Source organism: Triturus cristatus, chromosome 1_1, assembly GCF_964204655.1.
Source record: "Triturus cristatus chromosome 1_1, aTriCri1.1, whole genome shotgun sequence".
Lineage (NCBI taxonomy): Eukaryota > Metazoa > Chordata > Amphibia > Caudata > Salamandridae > Triturus > Triturus cristatus.
Window position 1 is genome coordinate 692,472,112 of NC_140579.1, and position 11,812 is coordinate 692,483,923.

Genomic DNA, 11,812 nt, shown 5'->3' on the forward strand with positions numbered 1-11,812 from the left:
CTGGAGCAAATGGTTGCCACAGTCATCAGTGTGGAGACGGTGCAAGGATTCGGGAGTATGGACACTGCTCGACATGACCTGACACAACATCAACAGGGTGAGTAACGAATAGGGACTGGGAGGACGGGGGGAAGGGGCACAATGGCACACATGCACAATGACGTGTAGCACACCGCACACCCAAAATGACCCTGGGTCATGTCTCTGATCCCTGTGGCACACTGCAGCACACATACGGACATCAAGTAGGCCCCCGTCCACCATGTGACCAAAGGGGCCCACCCCACACATTGCCAATTCCACAATACACACATGCACCCGTGCAAAACACAGCATAGATGCGCATGTGAGAGCCACACTGACAATGCAAGTGACACCACATGACGAGTAGCATGGCTGGAGTACAATCACCATGACATTGTGCACGCCACGGCACTGAGGTGGCTGACTGTAAACCACATCCTGAAAGTAGCAGGTCACACTCTGAGACATCCACGTGCACAAACAATCACTGACGTCAACAATACATCTCCAGACAAATAATACACAAGAGTGCAAAAACCGTCCAAGAGCACAAATGACCCAAGTCGCCAACATCATCGCACCTTAAAAGCACAAAAGCCAAAGGCACACCGCCTCCAAGGGATAAGGGGCAGCAAAATCACAGCTCCAGGTGCGACTCTCCCACAATGCAGCACACACACATAGCATTGACAGCACATCCACATGGACGACAATGTGGTACACAGTGCAGCACTTACACTGCAGAACAGAGGACACAACTGGATCTGCCTGTGCATAGAAAATGGCCAATCACATCTGACATAGCAGGAAACTGTGAGATGAAAATGTACGTGTACAACCTCACCTACATCATGTAGTACAAATGTCCACTGTCCCGCATAAAATAGTCCACCCCTCTCAAAGAGTCACAATATACATTGTCATGCAGTCTGCATGTAAACTTGAACAATGCGTTAACATACATGCCAACACAATGTCAACAAGCATCTCCCCTTCACATTGCAGAGGGACAAACAACACCTCCAGCAAAGCAGACCAGACAACTCTACAGTGATGCTGAAGAGGACCTCCATACTTCTTACACTGACGCCCTACAACAGTCCATGGACATCTTTGGCAATTGACCTCCAGGAGCAGGGCAGCACCGCTGCATCGAGGAAACCCCACCCCCTGCACAGACAACACAGATGGATGCACCCACCACCCCGGATGCCTCCCAGCAGCCCACCGCAGCACACATCGCATTCCAAGGCCAGGTGTCAGACTGCCAGAAGAGGGTGGCAGAACATGTGCGGGTGGGGTACTACCTCATGGAAGCCAAACTAGATCACACACGTGGGTGTCTAAGTCCCATCAGGACCCACCTACACTCCCCAACGGAGACCCACACTGCAACATAGACACATGCCTTTGCACATTTCCAGTACTGAACCACACCCAGAGCCATGGGATAATCTTCCACACCCCCACGCTGGAATGGCGTATGCCAGCCCAGTTCACTCCTCCTACATATTGCATGGGGGACGGCATAGCTACATGTGCAATGTCTCACCCACTGCCTGCACTGACATGGCTGCGTCCGCTGTACATGGCACAATGTAATGTAATGTTGTAGAGCCCGGGGCCTTAATGCATACATCATGAGCACATGGACACACTCAGATAGTTCGTTGAACTGGCCACGGGCACGTGTGCTCTACACCTTTATTGGCATGGTCACATGTACAGTGACGCATGTGCTGGATGAGTGTAAGCCAGCCCTCATGGAGTGGTTGGTGCTGGCAACAACTTGAACAGTGATCATAATTAAAGTGGAAACAGAAAACACCAGCATAACAGAAACAACTGTGAAGCATCATGGTGGTAGCCGGAGAAAGAACAGTGTCCACCCAACATGCAAGCAGAATGGACCATGATTTGTGGTGCACTGAGTTAGTGACACCTGAAGAGCTGAGCAGGGTATCAAGCTGATGATGGCACCCACGACAGGTGTGAGAAACTCTGATGGTCTGGCAGTAAGACACTTCTGACTCCGGCACCTGTTATTTGGAGTTGGTCCTGGTGTTGGTGGCATGTGCATCCTGTGGTGATGTGACGTCCGGGCTGGTCAGGACTCGATTTGATGTGTCTGCCCAGGTGCACCGCAGTTGAGGCAGGAGGCAGCGGTCAGCGCAGGGCCACAGGCACATGGCACATGGCCTTCATGATCCCCAGTGCATCAACCCAGAGGCCATCCAATATGCAGTCAGACAGGGGCCATGACTTGAGCTGCACAGAGTTAGTGGCCCCGGATGCACTGTGGCCGGCATAGGCACACTGCCACGAGACGGTGACTTGTGGTGCAGTGAGATAGGGCCAGGTGAGCTGAGCGGGTCCTCATCGATGTCGAAGATGAATGTAGCGGAGGTTTGCGGGGGACAGTGGAAGGTGTCTACCAGGGCATGATGCTGAGGGCAGAAGCCGGCTGGAAGCAGCAAATGGAGGTGTGGAATGCTACAGCCTTTTTTTGCCACAAAGTATCACCGACATGATGATGAAGACACCCCCCAGTCCATAGACTCAGTCGCCACCAAACTTAAACCAGAAAGTGTCCATGGATGTTGGGGAACAGACTTAGTGGCACCAGAGCTGCAGTCTGCGATGAGCCCAGTACAATGACATCAAGTCTACCACAAATAAATCATGACTGAGTTCTCAATGTGTGACCTACTTGACCGCAGTGTATGCCAGGAGCAGCGGTCCACATGGGCCCACAGACAGTGGTTGGGATGCCATGCACATACTTTGTGTCACTACATCAAAGGGAGTATAGTGATTTAAACTCTGCATTAATATGTGTACTCGGCCATTGTATAATCAAGACTCAGTGTCAAATGTGTGACCTACTTGACTGCAGTGTGGGCCCGAGTCAGCGGTCAGCAGGGGCCCACTGCCACGTGTCGTGTGCCCGCGATGCACAGAGTTAGTGACACCAGAGCAGTTATCGGCAGTGTTCAATCACCTCTGTAACGATGATCCTTTTCTCCTCCGGACTGAACCATGTCTTCCTCTTACTCGTCCCCTTGCGTACAATGATATGAACTCTGCCATGCAGAAATCAAGACTCAGTTCCAAATGTGTGACCTACTTGACAGTAGTGTAGGCCGGGGGCAGCGGTAGAGTACGTCAACGAGAAAGGAGTAAAGCAGGCCTGTGTCGCTGAGGCCGTGATAGTCTGAGGAGGCTGCCAAGGTCGAGGGCCTTGGGCTTGGAGCTTGCACCGGCATGTGGTGGGCCCTCTTTGACACATGCCGGTGTCGGAAGGTGAGTAGTGAGGCCTGGCTGCGCAGGGGCGGGCATGACGGGTTCGGGGACCAGCGGCCCGGGGTGCAGCAGGTACACAGGATCGCAGGCCGCACCACTCACGGTGACAGCATCAGCCTCATGGCGGAGTGGGAGACACCGCCCTGGCAGACACGATGGGCATTCCGGAAGAGAACCACGCCCAGAGCTACGTGCTTTTTATTCACACCCCTATGCTGGCCTGGCATATGCCGGGTCAGCCCAATGCACACACGCTTACAGTGGGGGACGTCACAAGCTCTATTTCCGCGATCTTCCCCACTGGCTGGGGTGACATGGTTGCGTCCACTGTCCACTACACTCCAAACACCAGCAGTGCATGTAGACATGGATATGTCTGTGGTCTGTATACTGCAGTCTGTCCAGCACATCTCCGTCACCCTTGGCATTGTGTACATTCTCATTCATGGGTCACTTGCCTCCTTCGCACATGCCTGGTTCCCACCTCTCTCCACATTCCGCCATTGTGTGGCTGAGGGGCCATGCCGTTGATGGCTCATGTACATGGCTCATCAAGGTTGCCACAGTAAGTTGTGCTGTCGTGTCTGGTGGGTGGGCATGTTGTTTGGCATGTTGTATGTGATTTTGTGATGTGTGCATTGCCAGAGTTGTGAGTTGCATGATTGTGGAGTTGAGGTTTGTGGTGTGTTCATTTGGTACTTGCAAACGAGCAGTGCATTCCCATAGGTGCCATCCTGGAAGCGCTGGTTGATGTTGGACTGTCAGAAGATGAAGAAAACATGCACACTGCCTGGGTAGTTGGCTACGACATTGGTGAAGGGTCCCCGGTGGTCCACTATTGCCTTCACATTGATGGAATGCGTGTGCTTTCTGTTGCGGTAATTGTGCGCAGTGTCGGCAGGGGACACAAGTAGGGCATGTGTGCAGTCGATTGCCCCTCAACACATGCGGAAATCCAGCTATGGCGTATAGTCCTTGCTTGGTCTCCAGCTGTTCCTGTGCATCGTGGGGGACGTATAGGTACTGGGGGACCTAGCTGATGATGGCATCCAGGACATGTGTGAGGAACTTGGATGGGGCTGGCTGTGAGACTCCTCCGACTCTGGCGGTTGTTGGTTGGGAGGTACCAGAGGCCAACAGGTGCTGCACAGCCATCAGCTTTTTCTGCGGAGGGATGTTGGTTGTCCGCTTTTGTTGGTACCGTCAGCCTGGGGCAATGATGTTCAGGATGCGGAGGATGGTTGTCCTTTTGAGCCTGTAGTGGGCATTGACATTGTCTGGTGTTGGGTCTGTGAGGCTGGTGCATTTCCTGAAGGTCCGTTTTCTTTGTCTGTGCTGCCTCTGTGGTGGTCTGGGGGTGCGGGGGGGCCAAGGCGGGGTGGTGGTCCTGGGTGTGGTAGGGGTGGGTTTTGTTGCCCTATCGGGGCTCCGAGTTGGATGGTGAGTGGCTCCATGGCATCTGTTGTTCTTCATGTATGGCTCTGGGCTGGGCTCCCTTTGATGGTGCAGGTTGTCGTCCGACTTTACACCAGGTCAGAGTAGGTGTTAATTTCCTGCTGCTAACACGCCTTATCAACTGTTTTGTGGTCTTATCGCCGATGTGGCTGGTCTTTGAGAATGTTTAGGTGTGGTGTTGTCGTGGCTTTTTGCTCGGGAACACCAACTCTGCATCTCGTTAGCGATAGTTGCCGGCGTCATCTGTGGCGATGTTTTTTGCGGCTGCTATCGCTGGTAAACTGGTGTTATTGGCTGTTTGCAACAGCTTTTGAATGGGGCTATACATTTAACGTGATAGAGTGCCGATAACTCAGCGATAGCTCCTTGAGAAAATGCCCCCATATTTGTTGACAGAATAATCTCTGTAATTAGCATATTTGAATGAAAACATTTATTATTGAGCAGGAGGAATAATTTGCTTAAAGTTACCTTTTGCCTGCTCAGTTTTTACTATGAAGCTAAGAATTATCTCAAGCTTTGCTTGTAGTTCACATTCAGCTAAACCAGCATTATACAAACTAGGATGACCTAATATAAATGATGACTTTGCTCCCCCCTTAGACCTCCACCACCCACATTTCATAAAATATTACTATAAGGTTGTGCTAAAATTAATGAGCTTGTCTGAGCTGCCTTTAGATGGTGAGAAATGAGCAGCTACATTTTAGGGCAGTGCCATAAACACATAATCATTCTAGGGTGGTGACAAGGTTTTTGGTTCCATTAGCAAGTGTGACCTCTGGCATCCTGTGGATTTGAAACTCGGTTGCAAGCCCTTTAGGAGATGATTTTGTTTTAGATATTCTTGATGTTTACTGAAGAATGGAAAGTTATACATTGGTTGATTATTTGCTGGGTCTTAGGGCTTTGTAGTGGGTTTCCTGAGGAGGAAATGATAATGGGGTTTTCATTGAGCATGAAACTAATTTATTACACTATTCGTGTCATGGGACAATATTGTTTTCATCTAATTTGTAAGGCAAAAATCCACTCCTAAGTCAGAAGCATTGACCTTTTGTGCTAGGTTCAGAATCTGTCCCATTATTATTGGTTTGAAAGCTGAAATAAATGCCTGCTAGGAGGGTTTGGTTAGAGGAGAAAATATCAATGGTTCATGACTGAGGGAGATGGATTTATACATCACCTTGAGAGATCAATTGGTAGTCATAGCAGTGCAGCTAGGTGATGCATGGATAGCCTTCAACCCTCAAAAAATCCACATTAACATTATAGGTCCTTGCTCTATTCCTAATCAGGTCTGATGTAGAGAGTGCTGAAATGCATCAACAGTTCTTAAAGGAAGCCCACCCACTGCATCACTACTATCACAAGATTACAGCTACAGGGTGCGTTATAATAATGACTAATGTTATAAATCCTTCATACTAACACATAGGCTTTGCAAAATTGAACCATAATAGAAAAGAAACACTGGTCACCATATTGAATGTGTAACTAGAAAGACCCTATGTGTTTTAGTTTACTGAAGCAGACATGGTCAAATTTGTCAAATCTTTTGGTTATACTGTATGCAGGTAATTCTTCCATTTCAAAGATATTTTGAAAGATGACTTTTGTACCATTGTGAGTTCTTTTTAATCAGTGCTTGTTTTCGTTCTTTGATGTTGCTCTGGAAATGAGCTTGAAGTTTGGTAACTTGGTAGGTGTAAGGAATTAGGTTATTGGTTGACTGAGAAGTTAGTAATGGCCAAGCAGCAACCACAATCCTTATCAGGGTGAGCCACAAGCCAACACTAAATTAACCTGTGTTCCTTAGAGGCAATGTGTAATGTACTTGTGAAACAGTAAAGCATTAATAAATAAAACAAGACCAAAACAACACAGATCCAAACACTAGTATGCGAGATATGAATTTTTAAATGTTGTAGAGAAAATAGGCCCAAAGAGCACAAAGCAACAATTTGGGAAATCTGGTTGCGCTGGTCAGGTCAAAGTCACACTTTCAGGCCGATAGCGATGGAGCACACGTCACCTAAGTCACCAGATTAGGCACGCTGAAATTGACCCTCTCAAATTCATGCCAAGAATCTTATTTGTGATAGAGGGGGCTGCAAGGATTAGGGAGAGCATAGCGTGAGGTATTCAGTGTAGAGCGAACAGCAGGCCAGGTGTTGCAGGTGGGCATTGCTGGAGCTTTGCTTTGGCAGTAGGCCTGGGCGGTAAATTCCGTTTCACTCGCGGAATTTGCAGAATTTGGGTAATTTCACGTTCCACGGAGAACTCGGGATTGCCAAAAATTCTGCAATCCGCTCTTTTGCAGGATTTTTTGCTTGTTCGCGCTTTCAAAATTCGTGTTCGAGAGATATTTCTCCCTGAGCATGCAAACAGCGTTCGCGAGCAAGAAAAAAGCATTGCGAATGGGCGGAACAAGCAATGCCGCATGTTTGCGGAACTTTTGCGTGCTCGGGAAGATGTTTTACCATTTCGCGGAGCTTTGCCAAGTGCGACTACGCAAATCTTGCCCACTACTAATTTGTAGTCCCCGGCTAGCAGTTGATGCTGTAGCATGAAGGGTGAAAGAAGGAGCTTAGTGTTGAATCCTGGTGCAAGCTGTGAGGTCTTGGTGTGAATGGGTCCATTTGCAGTCGCAAAGAAACCAAATGCTTGAATACAGCTCCCTGAGCCACACAAAGTATCCAATATCTGAGGGACACTACTTGGGGGTCAGGAACTCACTATAGCTGGGTCCCGGGCTGGGGCAAGATGTTAGGGAGCCTTTTATGTCCTTGAGGCTGAGATCAGGAGGCAAGCAGACTAGCCTTTGGGGTCACTCTTGTGTTCTTGGTTCAAGTGTATGGTTGCAGGTCCAGTTCTGTTCTCACCCAAGCGAGAGGACAGCAGGCAGCAGGTCAGCACAGCAGAGCAGCAGTTCCTTCAAAGCAGCAGTCCAGCAGAGTGTCTGTCCTTTGAGCAGTACAACAGTCCTTCGTCCTGGTAGAGTATCCACTAGTCCAGAAGTGTACTGAAGTGTTTGTGTTAGATTTTCCTATACCTTGGTGCCCGGGTTCTGGAAGGTGGGAGAAGCTTCTAGACAGTGGCCTTGAAGTGCAAGGAATTTTTTGACTCCCTTTGCCCTGGCTCCATGTGACAATGTGAGGTTGTTAAGCCCTTTGTGTAAAGGCAAAGCAGAGGTTATTCAGTTGCAAGTAGGGTTGTTCTCAGTTCCACCCTCCCATCCTGACAGCAGATGGCCCTTTCTGGCACAAATAATCCCACTATTGTGTGTCTCTCTGGAAGGAAGTCACAAAGTCTAACTGTGAGTTACACACATTCATGTGACCCAGGCCAGGCTACAGGCACAAAAGGGCTAAAAGCAGGAAAATGGCAACTTTCGAAAAGTTCCAATTTTGAAATTGTGTAATAGAAGACCCAACTTTACCATTAAATAGGGTTTCCCATTACAATTCCCAAAATTGTAATTTAAAATTAACCCTGGGCGGGTAACTCCGCTCAGCCAGCGGAGTTTGAGAAGATTTGCCCACTTCTTGCTCTGTGGTGGAGCAGAGTTACCCGTTCCCTCCCCCTCCCAAATGATTTAAAAATGAAAAAAGAAGGCACTTACCTGCTTGTCTGCGACCTCCTCTGCCTGGCCACTCTCCTCCCTGCTACTCGCGTCCTTCTTCAATGAAAAAAACACTATGTTGTACGTCTTGCGCGTGCGCATGTGTAGTGTTTTATTCATTGAAGAAGGACGTGAGGAGCAGGAAGGAGAGCGGCCAGGCAGGGGAGGCAGCAGACAAGCAGGTAAGTGGTTTAAATTATTTGGGAGGGGGGAGGAGTGCAGCGGAGCTCCACAGAATTGTTTTCAAATTCCGTGGAGCTTCGAGTAGAGGCACTACGCCAGGTCCGCCCACCCTTATGTAAAATCTGACTTCACAATCAATAAGGATGTTTCACTACAATTCCAAAGACACCAAACATGAACTGGTTACCTGCTCTTATTTGGAAATTACAGCTTATTAACTATAGTAAGTAACTCCAATGGTATCCTATGAGAGGTAGACTTGCAGTAGTGAAAAATGAATTTAAGAGTTTTTCAGCACCAGGAGATGTAAACCTCAACAGTACATGTCCACATTTGTAAATACACTGCACCCTGCCCTTTGGGCTGTCCAGGACTGACCTTAGTGGTGACTTCTATGTGTTAAAAGGGAAAGTTTGGGCCTGACAAAAGGTTTACTTTGACAGGTCACAAAAGCAGTTTAATAAATGGAATAGAGTCATAACCTAAAACCTGTTTGAAAGTGGGAAAACCATTAAGAGTGGTCAGTCTATGTCTTCGGTTGCACCCACAGATTTAGCGATGTGATATTGTGTATGAAAGCCAACTGCATTATGTGTTCTGCCAATTGATGTGTGCACATGAGTAGCTAGCTGAAATCTAAAGTGTCAAAAATGTCAATAAACTATGAAAATGATTTTGATTTAGTTTATTGTAATAACACATTTCCGGGGTTACTGAATGCTAATCCAGAGGATTTTGTTACAGCCTGGAGGTGCCTACATCACAAGTCTGATGAAGGAACTGGTAACTGAACATTAAGCAGAGTTATAAATAAATGCAGCAGGTGCAGTTTATCTTAGCTTGTTTCTTGATTTGTTCATTTAACTTGCAAAAATAATTAATTTTTTATTGATTTTTCAATTGGCCCTGAAACTTTGAAAATAGTAATATATTTTGATCTCTACTCACTAACATTGTGACGTTACACTCCAAGAATTATAAAGCATAACATATCATGAGGAACAATGATACCCACCTTTTTATATTCATCATTATAGAGATTTATGTTCCTTTCAGAAATGATGTATAGAGAGCATGAAGAACCTGGTGACCCTGAAAAACAGATCCCAGTCTTTGTGATGTTTCTATATCTTTACATTTTCAATCTCATGGGAAACACTTTGGTGATACTGACAATAACACTGTCCACTAGATTACAATCCCCCATGTATTTTTTCCTGCGTAACCTGTCTTTCAATGGTATCTACATCAACCACAGTCCCAAAAATGCTAATGGACTTTATTTGATCGGTGAAGATGATTTCTTTTATTGGCTGCATGACACAGATGTACTCTTTCTTTTCCGTGGGTAGGGCTGAATGCCTTCTATTGGCCATCATGTCTCTGGACCGCTATGTCATATACAATCAACAAAGGTGGTATAAAGGAATTGATATACACATTATTTTTAGATAGAGCACATTTAATTACTTTCTTTCTAGTTATCAATCTAGATAGATTCTATCAGAACATGTTTGCAATCTACATAGATAATGGCATCTAATCAAGAAGGAAACAACAATACATATATACACATAAATTGTACATACACCAGGGACTAACATACAACAAAGAAAAACAGCTCGTACATATACACTAACCCCTAAACAACCAAAAATAATTTCCGCTAGTGTCCTCCTAATAGTTCTGGACGGACCACTGGGAGATAGTCCAAAGAGTACACTGAAAATCTTTCTATTAGTGTAGACCATCTCAGCGTACTGTCGTGCAGTGTCCAATCATTACTTTTTTTCTGCGACTCCTCCTTCTGAAAAAGGGACTCTTTGGACTATCTCCCAGTGGTCCGTCCAGAACCATTAGGAGGACACTAGCGGAAGTTATTTTTGGTTGTTTAGGGGTTAGTGTATATGTACGAGCTGTTTTTCTTTGTTGTATGTTAGTCCCTGGTGTATGTACAATTTATGTGTATTTATGTATTGTTGTTTCCTTCTTGATTAGATGCCATTATCTATGTAGATTGCAAAAATGTTCTGATAGAATCTATCTAGATTGATAACTAGAAAGAGAGTAATTAAATGTGCTCTATCTAAAAATAATGTGTATATCAATTCCTTTATACCACCTTTGTTGATTGTATATGACTACGTCCCATACCCAGGTATATAAAGGGTCAATTGTATATAACCGTGTTGTTTGCTTGATGTCTGGACCGCTATGTAGCAGTGTGCAAACCGTTGCGTTACAATGTCATCATGAATAATTGTGTTTTATTCCTGTTGGTTACTACCTGTTGGGTTGCAGGTCTTCTAAACTCTCTTGGACATACAGTTTTTACTTTCCTTTTCCCATTCTGCCAGTCTAACCTGATCAACCATTTCTTCTGTGACCTCCCTCTCTTTTGGCCCTTTCATGCAGTGACACCCATGTTAATTATTGGTCTATACAACAGGAGCATCTGTTATCATCGGCTCCTTCATACTCACACTCCTGTCCTATGTGTTCATCATCCTGGCCATCCTAAAGATCAAGACATCTGAGGGGCATCACAAAGCCTTCTCTACATGCCTTTCACATTTGACTGTGGTCTGTTTATTTTTTGGGACAGCGTTCTTCAGTTATATCCGGCCTACTTCAGCCAATCTTCTGAACCGGGACAAGTTAGTCACAGTGCTTTTTGGAATAGTAACACCTACATTAAATCCAATTATCTATAGTTTAAGGAACAAAGATGTGCAAGGAGTACTGAAAAAGCCATGCATAAGATTCAGGTGCTTAGATAATGTTGTATATTTTAGAGACTTTTTCTCTAAATAGTTACTCTTCAAGAAGTTGCTTCCTTGTGATTACTGTTTGATTTCAGCTAAGAGCCTCTCAAGATCGACTGTTGCTCTGTCTTTCAAGTTACAAAATGTTTTATCGGTGATCTCTGCCTTTGCAACATTTGGAATTCCCTCTGCCTGTCTCCTCATATTAAGAAAGGTTAAGAAACACGAGAAAGCGCTTAAACTTGACTCTTCTGCCATATATATGACTTAACCTTTTTAGCTCCAATATTTCTCTCTTGCAAAGCATTTTAAAGCATCTGCTTGGACATGGGAATTCTGCCAAAATAAATTTAATAAAATCCTTTAAGTATCACATACACAGGAACAAACACACACCAACACGCACTTACACACATTAACTGGAAAAAACAAACGTTAAAGTAACATTAGAGTCAGG

General features: G+C 45.9%; 1 pseudogene; it reads left to right on the top strand.

Moving 5' to 3' along the window:
* The first annotated feature begins 10,794 nt into the window (after positions 1-10,794).
* On the top strand, positions 10,795-11,404 carry LOC146870890 (olfactory receptor 5V1-like; annotated as a pseudogene).
* Positions 11,405-11,812: the final 408 nt, after the last annotated feature.